Source organism: Cnephaeus nilssonii (assembly GCF_951640355.1).
Source record: "Cnephaeus nilssonii genome assembly, chromosome: 19".
Classification (NCBI taxonomy): Eukaryota; Metazoa; Chordata; class Mammalia; order Chiroptera; family Vespertilionidae; genus Cnephaeus; species Cnephaeus nilssonii.
Genome location: NC_137090.1, coordinates 14,201,525 through 14,219,823, shown reverse-complemented (window position 1 = coordinate 14,219,823; position 18,299 = coordinate 14,201,525). Strand labels below are relative to the sequence as shown.

Genomic DNA, 18,299 nt, shown 5'->3' with positions numbered 1-18,299 from the left:
AGGGTAATGCATATAAAATTCCTAATGCTACCCCAGACACTAAGTACACCTAGCTTTTCTCCTTCTCTTCTCCCCTCTCCCAGTTTACTTCTGCAGATTATAGGTGATTATCAGCATCAAAGAAGTTTAAATACACTTTACCTTTTATCCAGAACTCCTGCTATCCAGAATTTTCTTACAGAAATGATGTCTTGCTTACAACTTTTCCAGACTCCCTCTGGAAAGGGGGGGAAAAAAAAAGAGGTCATAAGCTTCCTCCCACAGAAAACAATGAATCACTAAAATGTGCTTTTCAGGAAGAAATAATCAGGAATCAATCAGCCTGAGATGGAAACAAGCTTAAGTCTGAATATTACTGTTTTCTCCTCCCAATAGATGTAGTAGGATAAATTTCATAGCAGTGACCCAAAGAGTCTTAAGTCATTGCAGTCTAAGAAAATATGACAGGAAGATGAGTCATTCATGAAAATCTGAAGTAGAAGAACTTGGGCACCTATAGGAAAAAACCAAGGCAGAAAAATCTCAACAAATTTAAAGTGGTCGCTAAAGGCCTTGCGAAAATCCATCGGCATGCTCTATTCCTGCTCTGCCCTGGAGCAGTCAATACTTCTCACTGGGATCTGAGCTGCCCACTAGGAGCAAGCTGTTTAAAGCACCCAACAGCTGGCCCTCAGTCACTGGGACACTCTTGTCCCACAGAAGGAGATTTACAGATTCAACTGCTAGAAAACAGCTGCATCTGTATTGTGGTAAAAAAACAAAACAAAAAAAAACACAACAAAAACCCCAAGCCCTGCCCTGACCGATTTGGCTCGGTGGATGGAGCGTCGGCCTGTGGACTGAAGGGTCCCAGGTTCGATTCCGGTCAAGGGCATGTACCTTGGTGGCGGGCACATCCCCTGTAGGGGGTGTGCAGGAGGCAACTGATCGATGTTTCTCTCTCATCGATGTTTCTGGCTCTCTATCCCTCTCCTCCCTTCCTCTCTGTAAAATATCAATGAAAAAACAAAACAAAACAACAACAACAACAAAACCCAAGCCCCAACCCACGTAGTTCAGTGGTTAGAGCATCACACACAGAATGGTCTTGGGTTTGATCCTTGGCCCGGATTGGCAACCAATCGATGTCTCTCTCCCACATCCATGTTTTTCTGTGTGTCCCTCCTTTCTCCCTTCCTCTCTAAAAAGCAACAAAAAAATATCCTCTGGTGAAGATTAACAAAAAATGAAACAATACTCTCTCTCTCTCTCCCATTTTTTTTGGGAGGCAACCTAATTTTTGGAGGCCTTGCTTCAGCAAGGCTGGACTAAAAAAAAAAAAAAAGAAAAAAGAAACAAACAAAAATCCAAGACAAATTTTTGCTAATTATCAAGTTCTGCCAAGTTTGAATAGCTATGGCCAAGATTCACCCATTAGGTGCCAACTTTGTTCATTTATTAATTTAATAAATGAAATTTAAACAACTCCTGGGTGTTATATGTTCATAGTAGATTAAAAATATTTTTTTTTGGGGGGGGGGTTAAATACAAAAAAAAATCCCTCAGAACAATTTTCAAAAGGCCAGTGAAAAAGAGAAAAAGAAGTGTAGGCACCTCATGTGTAAGTATCAAGATTTAGTACAAAATCTGACCACACAAAGATCTCATCACAGGATTGTGAGGTCTGATCAAATCATTGAATCGATACCCTCCTCCCCTGGGAACTGACCTTTAGACCACTTCACAGCCAACATTCCCTTTTGCTTAGACCACATTCCACTTGCTAAAACCATGATCTTCCCCCTCTGGACTTTCCCAGGATTTGGAACCCACAGAGTTCCCCGAAAAAAGCCTGCCTACGGTCCTTTAAAACCTCTGACTCCCCATCCCTGGTGCTGGCGCCATGGGGGCTCAGCCCATTTGGCCTCCCAACATGACCTAATCAATCTTTACCACTCTCGGCCTGTGCATACTTCCTTTGGCGACCCTAACAAGGACTTCAAGTACAACTCCCATTTTCAGCCCTGATATCTGACTGAGTTCACCACTTCTCCTCTTACTGAATACATAAACTATAAAACCACAAAACAGGAAGTAATATGCAATCGTCAGATGGTGACGCAAATTAGGTTTCTCCATAATTATTCACACTCACAAATTCAGACTCAGATTTTCCCCAAACACCACATCTAAAGCATTTACCGAGCCTAAAAAATCAATAATCAACAAATTCTATTTGTTCCAATATGCCAAGATCATGAAAGAGCAATTGTTACTTGCTTAGAAAACTCGTTCTCTACACTTCCATCCATACAAAGATATCTTTTAAAATAAGTATTGCTATGAAAGAATTTCAAGGGTTCAGCATTGGCCTTAGCCAGTTTGGCTCAGAGGATAGAGCACTGGCCTGTGGACCAAAGGGTCCCAAGTTCAATTCTGGTCAAGGGCATGCACCTTGGTTGCAGGCTCCTCCCTGGTCCTGGCCCTGGTTGGGGTGCATGCAGGAGGCAACCAATTGATGTGTTTCTCTCACATCAATATTTCTGTCTTTACCTCTGTCTTCCACTTTCTCTAAAAATCAACGGAAACATATCCTTGGGTGAGGATTTAAAAAAAAAAAAAAGAGTCCAGCATCTCACACAATAATCTAACATTGGGGGGCGGGGGGGGAGAAATTGGTGATAAGCTCTTCAAGGTTTATATAAGTTATAAAGCAGCTATTTAAACACACCCAGAAGTACACATTGAATACCAGTTATGCTGTAGGCCTAGAAAATGCTGAAACCTCAGACCCTGATTTTCCATGGCATTCGTAAGTGCCATAGCTCCTCCCTATTATCCAGATCTTGAGCATAAATGATGTATTTAGTAGCTTAGCTCCAGCATAAAATGGGAGGTGGACAACTTTCTTTCTAAAATAATCATGGGTTTCCTAAACTCAATGGCAGCATCACCACTGTTTCTGGCTACTGCGGAGTTAGTGGGGTTTTGTGATACTCTTCCCTTTCCTCTCCTTGCAAGCATTAAGAAAATGGTTTAAATATCACAGAGTATATTATCCCAATAGGATGGGGGAGGTGAGAGGAGGGAAAGGGGGGGGGGGGAGATGAATGAGAATGGTGGGTTCTGGAATTAACATTTCTAAGCAGAACTGGGTGGTCTCCTGGTGTTCTTGCTCCGCTTACATACCGAACCTTTTCTTTTTTGCTCTGCTATCAGAAGCCTGAGATTCAGGACATAGTCTTCTCTGGCTTCCAAATAGACTTGTTATAGAGCAGGGAGGGAAGAGCAAGCAATTAACCTGTAAACTGCTCTCATGAAAAAATAGAAACCACTTCCATACTCCATCTATGAAGGAAAACGATGTGGAAACACGTGACAGGTGCCGGTGAGCAATTGGGGAGTAAGTGCCAAACACTCAAATGTTTAGGAAAGCCCCAACTTATTTATATGTACTTTTGTGCTTAATATCTTCTTGAATGTATCCTTTAAGCTTTGGTTGGATTTATCTACAAATTCTAGGAAGTGGTATTATTAGGCCCAAGAAATGTAAACCTGCATGGTTCTTGCTTTGTACTGTTATTTGACGTCCTAGCCTGGCAACAAATGATGACAGCTTCACCTCAACCCCATCAGCAGCCTGTTATGCTACTGTACTGGGTGCAAAATTATAGAAATTTGTATGTTTTTAATACAACAGGATACACATCCTCCATATTGCCCCTTTGAGGATTAGTTCTACTAGTATCCTTTTGCCCATTTATCTGCAGAGTGTAGTCTTAATATAGTACAGACATAAACCATTTGACATTTAACATAAACACCTCATTTTACTGTCTTCTTTAAAATTTTATTATTTTTATATAGTTACGTAAGTCATTTCTTTAATAAGAAAAAATCTTTAATGTTTTTATTGATTTTTTACAGAGAGGAAGGGAGAGGGATAGAGAGATAGAAACATCCCTACTGGGGATCAAGCCTGCAACCTGGGCATATGCCCTGACTGGGAATCAGACTGGTGACTTCTTGGTTCATGAATCAATGCTCAACTGCTGAGCTATATGGCCGGGCTTGAATAAATTAAAAGATGGAAAGGTTATTCTTTCAAAGAAGGCTTAAAAAATATATTTTTTTTTATTGATTTCAGAGATGAAGGGAGAGGGAGAGAGAGATAGAAACATCAATGATGAGAGAGAATCATTGATCGGCTACTTCCTGCACACCCCCTACTGGGGATGGAGCTTGCAACCCGGGCTTGTGCCCTTGACCAGAATTGAACCCAAGACCCTACAGTCTGCAGGCCAATAGCTATCCACTGAGCAAAACCAGCTAGGGCTAAAAAATTTTATTGATTTTAGAGAAAGAAGGAGAAAGGGGGAGGGAGAGAGAAACATCTTATCAGCTGCCTCCTGCACGCCCCCTACTGGGGATCAAATTGGCAACCGGGGTATGTGCCCTGACAACGCTCAACCAGCTGAGACACACCGGCCAGGGCAGTAGGATGGTTTTTAAATAAAGAACACTGCAATTCACTGTAGCGCATCATCCAAAAGGAGTCACACATACACACAAAACACATACTGAAGAAAATCATGTTTGCTTACATAACATTTATTGGACAGAAACCAACTGTGCTATTTTTAGTCTATTTTCCAAATAACTAAAATTACTATCTGCCTTGTCTTGCACTAGAAAATAGAATTTAAAAATTAATTGGCATCAACATGGTAATAAATTACTTAATTCCCTCCAAAATTCTTTATATTTGAAGACTTTTTCTATCAGTTACATCCTAACAGAACCAAGTCAAAGTTACTGCATTTTTCTGTAAAACAGAACTCACTAGACTTTTGAAGATGTAAAGCACATTATTTGGATTACCTAATGAGATCGATTATATAATTAGACCCATTTTATCTATTCTTATTTTTTGTTTTTTTAGAGGAAGAGAGGAAGGGAAGAGGGGGGGAGGGGAGGAGAGAGGGAGAGGAAGGGAAAGAGGGAGGCATAGGGAGAGAGAGAGAGAGAAACCTCAATATGTTGTTTCACTTATTTATGCATTCATTGGTTGACTCGTGTGTGTGCCCTGATTGGGGATCAAACCCATAACACCTTGGCATATCAAGGATGATGTTCTAACCAACTGAGTTACTGGGTAACAGCAAATTAGATCCATTATAAAATTGAATACATGAGGTCCAGAATGTTTATAAAATTTGCCTAAGATCATCCAATTTTGCCTGTTTTTTGTTAATCTTCCATGTTTTTTCCACTGATTTAGAGAGAATGGGAGGAGAGAGAGTGAGAGAAACAGTGATGTGAGAGACACATTGATTGGTTGTCTCCTGCATTGACCTAGATCAGGGCCGGGGATTGACCTGAATTGAACCAGAGACCTTTCAGGCTTCCAGCTGACCTAGCATAATGTCTTCAAGATTCATCCATGCTGTAGCAGCATGTGTCAGAATTTGCTTCCTTATAAGGCTGGATAATAATCCATTGTATGTAATTTCTCATCAAAGTTTCTCTCTTCCTCTCTCTTCAAAAAAAAAAAAAAAAGCAATAAAAATATGTATTTTTTTAAAAAGCAATCTGATAGTTTATAGGAAATTTATACTTTCTTTTTTCTTTTTTTTTTTAGATTTTTTTTTTATTTTTTATTTTTTATTTTTTATTTTTTTTTTCAATTTTTTTATTAAGGTATTATATGTGTACATATCTTACCATTGCCCTCCCCACACCCCCCTCCCATATATGCCCCCACCCCCCAGAGTTTTGCATCCATTGGTTATGCTTATATGCATGCATACAAGTCCTTTGATTGATCTCTTATCTCCCCCACCTCTCCCTAACCTTCCCCTTGTAATTTGACAGTCTGTTTGATGCTTTACTGTCTCTGTATCTATCTTTTTGTTCAAGATTATAATGTTCTTTATTATCCATAAATGAGTGAGATCATGTGGTATTTTTCTTTCATTGACTGACTTATTTCACTTAACATAATGTTCTCCAATTCCTCCCAGGTTGCTGCAAATGATGAGAATTCCTTCTTTTTTATGGCAGCATAGTATTCCATTGTGTAGATGTACCACAGTTTTCTGATCCAGTCATCTGCTGACGGGCACCTAGGCTGTTTCCAAATCTTAGCTATGGTGAATTGTGCTGCTATGAACATAGGGGTGCATATATCCTTTCTAATTGGTGTTTCTAGTTTCTTCGGATATATTCCCAGGAGTGGGATTACTGGGTCAAATGGGAGTTCCATTTTCAGTTTTTTGAGGAAACTCCATACTGTTCTCCACAGTGGCTGCACCAGTCTGCAATCCCACCAGCAGTGCACGAGGGTTCCTTTTTCTCCACATCCTCGCCAACACTTGTCGTTTGTTGATTTGTTGATGATAGCCATTCTGACAGGTGTGAGATGGTACCGCATTGTTGTTTTGATTTGCATCTCTCGGATAATTAGTGACGTTGAGCATGTTTTCATGTGTCTCTTGGCCTTCCTTCTGTCTTCTTTTGAAAAGATTCTATTTAGGTCTGTTGCCCATTTTTTTATTGGATCATTTATCTTCCTTTTATTAAGTTGTATAAGCTGCCTGTAGATGTTGGAGATTAAACCTTTATCAGTGATGCCATTTGCAAATATGTTCTCCCATGCAGTGGGCCTTCTTGTTGTTTTGTTGATGGTTTCTTTTGCTGTGAAAAAGCTTTTTATTTTGATGTAGTCCCATTTGTTAATTTTCTCTTTAGCTTCCATTGCCCTAGGGGCGGAAATTTATACTTTCTAAAAACAACAGTTGTGTTCAAGAGGTATTTAATGTACAATTATATATGCTACGCAACAGAAGACTAGAGAAAGGTAACTGAAATCATCTGTTGAAGTTGAAACATTTTTATAGCATAGCAACTCTACAGGGAAATGTTTTACTTTCCAGTTTATCTGATTCATTTTTTCCAATCCAAAAATATCACTTTCATATATATGTTTGGAAAAGTCTCTCTAACAGACTCATGTAAAAAAAAAAAAAAAAAGCCTCAAGAGTTTCAGACCAACAACTAAAAAAACTCCCGTAACTTATCCCGTCAATTTTTTAAGCTCACTAAAAATTATAATCAGGAAATTAAAAATTTCAAAATTAGCGTTATTCTGAATATTTTGCAAATGCAACAACCAAGTCCAAATGGGTCAGAGCCAAATTTTAATTTTCTTCTAATTAAAAAAAACACACAAAACAAACCTAAAGCCTACAATGGGTAGACCATATTTTAAAATCTTAATTTCTTTCCTAAATAACAAAATCAAGGATGAACTAAAATCAATATTTTAAAAAGGGATTCCTAACCTTGAATTTTGTGAAACAAACAGCGCAAGCACTGAACTAGGAGTCAAAAGATTCTAAACATGTGCTTCAGGAGTAAATATTTCCATTTTTCATTTGTGAAATAAGTGGGGAATATCAGATTAGATGATTTCTAAGGTCCCTTCTATTAATGTTTGAGGAAAATCACTCCACACAGAAAAAAAATTCATAAAACAACCAACAAATTATGTATATGGAAATAAGCAAAGTAATAGCAGTGAAATCAAACAACAGTAAAATGTCAAATTTTCAAGAAGGCATTTCCCAAATGTCATCCTAGAAAATCTATGGTTGGACTAAAGAGTCTCAATATTGACTCACCATGATTCTGAAGTATTAACTATCTGGGCCTCCCAGATCATGAGCTGAGCAATCCTCTAAGAATGGTGCTAGTGACTCACACTTCTGAATGAGGCTGCTTTGTATGCAGAGACAAGGAATCAATTAAAGGGTTTACAATGAAGTTTTGTTTCAGTGGAACATTTTAAGTGGAAGTTAATTCTGCATGAGCGATAATAGATGTTTAATAACTAGCTAGTGACAATTTCTAAGCAAAAGCATTACAGCAGCTAACTAGCAAATAGTAATTTATATATTACAAACATGAAAACAACTTGTTTTTCAAAAGAGCTCTTAGTTATGGACAATATTTGAGAAACATAAAATATACTTTATTGTGAATCAAATTATAAAACCTAATGGGTAAAAGTAGCTTAAAATCTTGGCTCTATGAACCAATAAGGAAACAGAATACACCATTGTGGGTTGAAGTGTCAATTTGTGCTGGCAAAAAGTTACTGTCTTGAACTTAAGAACCATCAGGAACCAGTTGGAGAACTATGGGGAACCTGGGATAATGCATTCATTCACAATGCATCATGAGTGGTACTGTCTTCATGTGAAAAAACATACACAAAAACAGTATTGGCACACTTGTCCCAAACTAAGCTTAGGTCAAACCAACTGTCTGACAATGATCAGTCTAGGAAAACAAATATATCTAAGACAAAATAAAAATAAATGTATAATAATTCCATATGACTAGGCTCACAACAAATTTGCAACAAAAATAAAGCACTGGCAATGATGGCAAGGGTGGTCTGGTAGAATCTTTCTGGAAGATTGTGGTGATAGTTATCAGGAACTTTAGAATGTTCATGTCCTTTGATCAGTAATTTCGTATCTAGTCACTTATCCTAAATAAATGCCCAATAAAAGAATTTTACATAATTTATGATAAAACCTGTATGGTGAAACATTACACAACCATTAAATCTTGTTTTAGAAGTAAGATCACAAAATTCAAATGTCTATAACTATATAGAGATCAAAGGCAGATTAGTGGTTACTAGGGATGGGGAGTAATAGGGAATGACTGCTAATAGGTATTAAATCTCTTTTGGGGGGGAACAAAAATATAAAATTAGATTGTGGTGAGGGCTACACAACTTGTGGAATACTGAGTTATAAATTTTAAATAGGCAAACTGTATGGTATGAATTAAATCTCAATAAAGCTGTTTAAGACATTTTTAAAATGTCTAGATACCAGTGAGGTGATACAATGTAACTGAAGAGGAAAAGGGGGCCTGGAGAACACAAGCACCAACTAAAGGGGGTTGTTGGCTAGAGCTGTGGGAGTTAACAAACTGTCATATATTCTCAAATAAGTCTTCAACCTGGATTTTTATGTGAAGTCTGATTTTTTGGTAAATTTTTAATCAAAGTCTAAAATACCTAAGGAAATGCACACAAATGTAAGTGTGCAGCTCAATGAATTTTCTATATCAGAACACACCCATGTAACCAACACTGAAATCAAGAACAAAATATTACTAATCACTCAGAGCCACAATCATGCCCCTTCATACCCAAGAGAAACCACCATCCTCACCTCTAACAGCAGAGTTTATCCCAGGGCCAACTTTGGTACTGTTGGCATTTTGTATAATTCTTCCTTGTGGGAGACTGTCCTATAAACTGTAGGATGTTTTGGAGTATCCCTGGCCTCTTCCAGTTGTAACAACCAAAGATATCTGTAGACATTGCCAAATGTCCTTTGGGGAACAGTATCACACCACACTAAGACCCACTGGTGTAACCTGCTCTTGAACTTTATATAAATGAAATCATACAGAATAGACTCTTATACTGGAATCATAAAAAATACACTCTTTTGTCCTAGCCACTTTGGCTCAGTGGACAGAGTGTCGGCCTGTGGACCCAAGAGTCCTGGGTTCGATTCCAGTCAAGGGCACATACCTTGGTTGCTGGCTCCTCCCTGGCCTGGGCCCTGGTTTCAAGTCTATTCATTTGCTTTACTGTAATGCCATTCTGTGAATACATAACAATTTATCTATTCACTGCTGGTTGATAGATTTTGAGCAGTTTCCAGTTTGGGACAAATATGAATAATGCTACTATGAACATTCCACATATGTCTTCTGGTAAACTTATGTATGCATTTCTGTAGCATACCTAGAAGCAGAATACCCAGCCATAGGGTATGTATATGTCAGCTTTAGTAAATTAGTCCTCTTCCAAAGAGGGTTATATCAACTTACACTCCTACCTGCAGTCTCCTTTATTTTTTAAGTTGACAATTAATTTTAAAAAATTTAAATAATATTGAGAATGCCCGGCTGGAGTTGCTAAGTGGTTGAGCATCGACCTATGAACCAGGAAGTCATGGTTCGATTCCCGGTTAGGGCACATGCCCAGACTGCGGGCTCAATCCCCAGTGTGGGGCATGCAGGAGGCAGCTGATCAATGATTTTTCTCTCATCATTGGTGTTACTATCTCTCACTCCCTTTCCTTCCCTCTCTGAAATCAATGAAAATATATTTTAAAGTAATCTATATATATGAGACTAATATGCTGTGTCCAACTGGTCGCTATGACACGTATTGACCACCAGGGGGCAGACGCTCAACGCAGGAGCTGCCGTGACGCACACTGGCCATTTATAGAGAAATGGCATCATGGACCTGGCGACAACAAAGCAACACTCAGTTTCCCCCAAGTGGGACACAAGCCCCGCCACCACCCTGGAGCGACAGCCCACCAAATCGCAGCCAATGCTGCCGAGACCCCATGGCACAAAATGCAGCCCACAGCCCAGCCCAGAAATGGTGGCTGTGGGCTCCAAGTAATGACATCACATAGCAACACCCAGCTTCCTCTCCCTAGCAACTAGCCTCCTTGGAGTTTCTTCAGCCCAGGAACACCACTTGCTTTACAGCCAGGTGGAAATACTTTACAATTTAACCAAATGTCTGTGAAGCGTTTTCCCGTGTCTCATCTCATTTGATCCTCACAAAAGTCCTGGAGTAGGTAGATAGGAAACTCGGTGGAATCCTAATTTCTTTTTATTAGCTGGAAAACAGAGATTTAGAAAGCGTAGAAACTTGACCCGACTGAAAAGAAGTAAGAAATGGTGGACCTTGAAAATGACTTCAGGTTTTCTCACTGTGCAGAATATAGTCAAACACTGCTGCAGTGAAATACTTTATCCTTTGTTCTCCCTGTGTGATCTACAATAATAATCTGCTTCGTGTTGATATTTACTGCTGTGTTGCTGACAATTACCTGACAGAGAAGTTGGGGTGCTTCACTGGGATGGGAAAAGTTTAGCTACATCAGAAAGCAGGTCTAATTAAGCAAGTTTATTCTATATCTATAAAAGGCAAAATTGACTCGCACATGCGCAATACATATAAGGCTCTTGTGGGTGCCAATCGCATGCATGTGCTTTGATCTGTCACTGTCAATTGTGAATGTGGTTGACACTTCTATTATAAAGGGTGAATAGCGATATTAAAATATTTCTTCTAATTAATTTCCTTTCAATGTGCATGAATTCGTGCACTGGGCCACTAGTAATAATAATAATAATAATAATAATAATAATAATAGTAGCCCTAGCTGGTTTGGCTCAGTGGATAGAGCATCAGCCTGCTGACTCAAGGGTCCCGGGTTCGATTCAGTCAAAGGCACATGCCTGGGTTGTGGGCTCCATCCCCAGTGTGGGACATGCAGGAGGCAGCCAATCAATGATTCTCTCTCATAATTGATGTTTCTATCTCTCTCTTCCTCTCTGAAACCAATAAAAAATAATAATAATAATAATATTGAGCTAGAGATCTTACCAGCTGAATAAAGCCTGCCAACTTGTGACCTATTTTAACCCTTTGCACTCGCTTGCTTTTTTCTGGATTCCTTTATTCTACTCAGGATTTAATTTTTTAAATACCCCAGATTTTACAAAGCACGGCAGTAGAATAAAAAACTGGAGTTTCTTTTCATACAAACTTATTTATTTGGATTTTTTTCTATTTCAAATTATTGATACATTCAAAGAGTAATTTTTTTTTTTTAAAGAGTAATTTTAATCTCGACATCCGAGTGCAAAAGGTTAAAAAGAATAGTTCATTATTGTGGGAAAATGCTTTTATATAATAAAGACAAAAACAAACTAACAAAAAAAAAAAAACAACAATAAAGTAATATGCCTGAGCAGAAGTACACCAACATTAACAATGGCTTATGGACAATTTTTCTTTTATTTGCTTTTTAGTATATTATACATAAAAACATGTAATAATGGAGTTGGCAAAGCTTTACTATGCAGGAAAAGCCCCAAGAGAAATTTAAAAGTAGGCCAGGGTACAAATTTCATAATATTTGCATATATTCATAAAGACCTAGTTAAGAAATGGATACAACACAGAAAAGTGTTAACTATCTCACAGAACCTTTGGTACAATTACACCCGCTTGCATAAGGGGATCCAAGACAGAACTTAAAATTCTATTCCAGATTAAAATGTAAAGGGTGACCCTAGAGGGTAATTCTTAATCTGTAAGGACATATCAAAAGATAGTAGTACTCTGATATGATGTCTTATATAGCAGCTTACTATCATAATGCTGCTCTTCTCATTTCTTTAGAGACTCACTCTCAAATGGTCCAAAAGCAACATGGAAAATTAATATAACCAATATTTATTTGAAATATATCATTGTTGCCACTACTACCTGCTAGTTATTGAGTGTCTGATATTCAATATTTTGGAAGAAGTTACCTTTATTTGATAAATTGATTATTAAAACAGCCACTAAAAACCTACCATTCTCTATTACAAGTGAGTTCTATTAAATGTTTACTTGCACCCAGATGGTGTGGCTTATTGGTTGAGCGTCAACCCATGAATCAGGAAGTCACAGTTCGATTCCCAGTCAGGGCACATGCCAGGGATGCAGGCTCAATACCCAGTAAGGGGCATGCAGGAGACAGCTGTTCGATGCTTCGCTCTCATCATTGATGTTTCTGTCTCTCTATCCTTCTCCCTTCCTCTCTCTGTAAAAAATCAATAACGGGGGAGGGGGGCCGCAATGGGGGGATAAGGACACATATGTAATACCTTAATCAATAAAGAAAATCAATTAAAAATATATATGGAGAAAAAAATCAATAACCAAGGTATATGCCCTTGACTGGAATTGAACCTGGGACACTTCAGTCCTCGGCCTGATGCTGTATCCACTGAGCCAAACCAGTTAGGGCAATAAAAACACATTTTTTAAAAATAGTAAAATAAATGTTTACTTGACATATGAGAATGTTACAAAATTCATACTTCCTGTCCTAATCACTCCACTTCATTTTTTCTCCTTCATATCAAGGGTTCTTCTGTTGGGATAAGAATATGTGGCTGCTTAAAATTTCTCACTGAACTAATAACTATAATTAACTGGTAATCAAAATAAATCTATTCAGTAGAATGCTTTGTAAGCTATGTATATAAATTTTCCTCCCATTTCAAATCATAAACATATTTTTCTATTCTCTTTTCTTTCCCAAGTTCAAGTATAATGGAGTGCACAATTCAATAAGAGAACGGAGACAGCTCGGGCGGTTTGGCTCAGTTGGTTGAGTGTTGTCCCATGCACCCAGAGGTTGCTGGTTTGATTTCTGGTTCACAACACATGTCCCAGTTACAGGCTGGATCCCCAGTAGGGGGCGTACAGGAGGCAGCCAATTGATGTTTCTATCTCTCCCTCTCCTTTCCTCTCTCTCTAAAAACCAACAAAAACGTCTTTTAGATTTTTTTTTAAAATAAAAACTGACACACTCCCCCAATTCCTAATCATTTTTCCAAACTCAAAGCTTTCCTTCCCAAGCGAATCTGAGAAGAGCGCATCTGCTTGAACCGTTCCACCGATAATACAAAGCTTTCACAATGAAAACATGAACTTGTACTACTGAACTGGAATATGAGGGCAAAGCAATTAGACACACAAACAACAAATTCCCTTTCAGAAAGTACTACATTGCCCCTCTCACTAAAACATTTTCTAAGTCTAAATAGTCAATCAGATCTTTTAAAAATAGGTCTCAAGAACTAACATTTCTGACATTATAAGCTTAAAAAGGTCACTATCTTAAGAAAACCCCCAAACACCTTTATCATCCAACTCTTCCACAAGCACACTTAGTTCCAAAAGCTCACACACTATTAGTTGTAAAAGAAACATTAGTGATGGCCTAGGCCAGTGGTTGGCAAACTCATTAGTCAACAGAGCCAAATATCAGCAGTACAACGACTGAAATTTCTTTTGAGAGCCAAATTTTTTAAACTTAAACTTCTTCTAACGCCACTTCTTCAAAATAGACTCGCCCAGGCCGTGGTATTTTGTGGAAGAGCCACACTCAAGGGGCCAAAGAGCCGCATGTGGCTCGCGAGCCGCAGTTTGCCAACCACGGGCCTAGGCTAATAGTTCCCAACTTTTAGAGTCTGAGGACCTTTAGGTAAATTGTAAGATTTCTCAATAGCCCTATATAATAGTAGTTATATGTTTATTATCTGTACTTGGAGAAAACACAAATATAGAACTCTATCATAAACTGGTAATGTTTTAAAATAAATCTGCAGGGTTTTTTTAAATTTTTCTTTGTTAATCCTCACCTGAGGACATATTTCCATTGATTTTTTTTTTTTTAAGAGAGAGTGGAAGGGAGGGGGAGAGACACACACAGAGAGAAACATCCATGTGAAAGAGACACACCAATTGGTTGCCTCCTGCACACGCCCCCACCAGGCAGGAATCGAGCCTGCAAGTACATGCCCTTGATCGGAATCGAACCTGGGACACTTCAGTCCTCAGGCAGATGCTCAATTCACTGAGCCAAACCGGCTAGGGCTGAGTTTATTTACTATAAATAAACTTCATATACATTTGAAAAGGTCACACATGCTATTAGTATTAGTTACAGTTCACAGATAAAACTAGGTTATCTTTCAACTACTCTGCCTGCAGTGGCTCATGGTTTGACACCACAATATGAGACTAACATCCTTTTTACTGAAGAGGATATCAAAGATCATGATGACTTACATACAAATTAGCTGTAAGGTCTAGAATACAACTCAGGACCTAATGACCTTTTTGCTATACTATGTGGGTGTAGTGTTTTATTTTAAGACTACATAGGCCCTGTCAGGGTAGTTCAGTTGTTTAGAGTGTTGTCCCAATATGCCAAGGTTTCGGGTTCGGTCTCTGAGAATTTCAGTTCTCAATTTTATCTAACAGATATAAAATAATGTACAGGAAAATTCCCTGCAGCACTGTTTATGGGCTGGAAACAATATAAAAGACTATCAGTAAGGAACTGGGTAAACAAATTACAGCCCATCTAATGTCAAAAAGAATGAGACAGCTTGCCCTAGCTGGTTTGGCTCAGAGCATTGGCCTGCAGACTGAAGGGTCCGGGTTCAATTTTGGGCAAGGGCACATGGCCGGGTTGCAGGCTCGATCCCCAGTAGGGGGCATGCAGGAGGCAGCCGATCAATGATTCTCTCATCATTGATGTTTCTCTCTCTTCCTCTCCCTTCTTCTCTGAAATCAATAAAAAAAAACAACATATATATATTTAAATATATTTTATTGATTTTTTTTTTACAGAGAGGAAGGGAGAGGGATAGAGTGAGAAACATCGATCAGCTGCTTCCTGCACACCCCCTACTGGGGATGTGCGTGCAACCAAGGCACATGCCCTTGACCGGAATTGAACATGGGACCCTTCAGTCCGCAGGCCGACGCTCTATCCACTGAGCCAAACTGGTTTGGGCCAATAAAAAAATATATTTTTTTTTAAAAGAATGAGATAGCTCTATCTGTAATGATATGAAACTAAGGTGTATTAGTGAAAAATGCAGGCTGTAGAACAGTGTATATAGAGTGCTACCACTTATATGTGTGGGGGAATATGGTTGGTTATCTCTGGAATTCACAAAAAAGGTAAACAGTAATTGCTTCAGCAGAAAAAAAAGTGTGACTGAACGAAAAGAGAACAATGGAAGACTTACTTTTCACTGTATATCCATTTATACCTTTCGGATTGTGTACTACATAATACATTACCTATTCCAAAACACACTTTTATTAAAAAGTCAATTAAATGGTCAAATACAAAACTGTCAATGTCAGCTTTAATGTATAACTATAATATGTCCGGTTTCTTGGGACATATTATACTAACCGTTGGCCCAGCAAATGGGAAGAAAATAAAATTAGAACTAGGTGCAGTCTATCAAGAAAAAAATACACCTAATCTTCCATTTCTTTTTTTTAAATATATTTTATTGATTTTTTACAGAGAGGAAGAGAGAGGGATAGAGAGTTAGAAACATCGATGAGAGAGACATCGATCAGCTGCCTCCTGCACAACCCCCACTGGGGATGTGCCCGCAACCAAGGTACATGCCCTTGACCGGAATCGAACCTGGGACCTTTGAGTCCGCAGGCTGACGCTCTATCCACTGAGCCAAACCGGTTTCGGCTAATCTTCCATTTCTTTATGTCATCTGATAGCCTACTTAAGCCTAGCTGTGATTATCTTCCTGTGAGGCAAGAGTCCCCACTGTGTATACCATACCATGGGTGATCACTGTATTGTTTGGTCTGTTAAAACTGCTAAAAACTGCCCTGACAGGTATGACCCAGCAGTTAAGAGTGTCAGCCTAGGGAGTGAAGGTTCTTGGGTTCATTTCCCATCAAGGAAATGTACCTGGGTTGCAGGTCCCTTTCCTGGGGCGCATGCTGGAGGCAACCAATCCAAGCGTCTCTCTCATTGATGTCTCTCTCTCTCTCTCCCCTTCTCTCTCCCTCCCACTCTCTCTAAAAGCAATAATGAAAAAAAAGCACACACACACAATAATGAGGCTCCTAGTTAGAACAAAAGCTTTGTCAGAAATTACTATAGTACAGTCAGCAACTACAAATAAAGAAATTTTAGCCCTAACCGGTTTGGCTCAGTGGACAGAGCATCGGCCTGTGGACTGAAGGGTCCCAGGTTCGATTCTGATCAAGGGCATGTACCTAGGTTGCGGGCATATCCCCAGTGGGAAGTGTACAGGAGGCAGTTGATCGATGTTTCTCTCTCATAGATGTTTCTAACTCTCTATCCCTCTCCCTTCCTCTCTGTAAAAAATCAATAAAATATTTTTTTTAAAAATTTTAGTAAGCACTCATGTAATTGTTGAATATATAATGAACTATGAGTTAGGTGCTGGGGATACTGGCCTACCCAAGATAAACATTAATACTGACTTAACAAGAGTTAAGTATAGCCTAATGGTGAAATAGGCATATACAAATAATTAAATTAAGATTGTGATAAATTCTACAAAACAGAAGTGCTCGGTGCTATGAGAGTGTATTTACAAGGCCCCCTAACCTAACTGAGGAAAATCAGAGGTTTCTCTGCAGATGTGCTTACTTAAGCACATTCTGAAGAATGAGGAGCTGCCTTCCAGAGGAATTAGCTACATGTACAAAGGCCCTTGGGTGAGCTCTGAGCCTTCAAGGAAGATGAAATACATCAGTATGGCTAGACCATACATAACAAGAAAGTACCAGGAAATGATGCTGGAGCAGGGCCAGGGTGGCTCAGTGGTTGAGCATAGGCCCACGAACCAGGAGGTCACAGTTCAATTCCTGGTCAGGGCACATGCCGGGGTTTCTGGCTCAATCCCCATTAGGGGGCATGCAAGAGGCAGCTGATGCATCGATGTTTCTCTCTATTCCTCTCCCTCTCTCTAAAACCAATTTTTAAAAAAATATATTTTTAAATATATCTTATTGATTTTTTACAGAGAGGAAGGGAGAGGGATAGAGTTAGAAACATCGATGAGAGAGAAACATCGATTAGCTGCCTCTTGCACACTCCCCAATGGGGATGTGCCCGCAACCAAGGTACATGCCCTTGACTGGAATCGAACATGGGACCCTTCAGTCCGCAAGCCGACGCTCTATCCACTGAGCCCAACCAGCTATGGCTAAAAAAATGTTTTAAAGAAACGATGCTGGAGAAGTAGGCAAGGCCAGATCATACCTTGTTAAATGGAGATAAAAGAAACAACAAAGTTTTCAGATAAGTGACTTGATTAAATTTGTTTTATAAAGACAATTCTCTCAGCTGTGAAGAGTAGATGAGGGTACAGCAGGTCCTTGAATAACATGGTTTTGTCAGGGGCCACTGTCTGTGGCGTTTGCACCTTCTCCCCATGTCTGCCTGGATTTTTCTCCAGGTGCTCTGGTTTCTTCTCACATCCAAAGATGTGCATATAAGGCAAATGTGTGTGTCTAAACTGTCCCAGTCTGAGGGAGTGTGGGTGTGTGGGAAGGTCATCCTGGTCCAGGGTGAAGCTTGCCCTGTGCTGAGGGTATAGGCTCAGACCACCCTCGACACTGAACTGGAATAAGCAGGCTGAAAGATAAAAACAACTATCTTATTTGTTTTTATTAATCTTTCTTAAATGTATGTATAGCTCACAGTTTAATGTTTAATATTAGAAGTGTTTTGAGTATTTAGAAATTTGGTGATGTTTCTGTGACCAGAAATATGTAGGAACTTAACTCTTGTTTATATCAATTAGCCTATGGTAAAATTGGTTTC

At 39.0% G+C, this 18,299-nt stretch overlaps 1 protein-coding gene across 1 annotated transcript in view; it reads right to left on the bottom strand.

The window, feature by feature from the left end:
• GJC1 (gap junction protein gamma 1) overlaps positions 1–18,299 on the bottom strand; it is a 29,504-nt gene that overhangs the window by 6,772 nt on the left and 4,433 nt on the right. Inside the window, exon 2 of the mRNA XM_079797177.1 lies at positions 142–217. The gene's annotated coding sequence lies outside the window, so the exon portion shown is untranslated. The remainder of the gene's footprint in view (positions 1–141; positions 218–18,299) is intronic.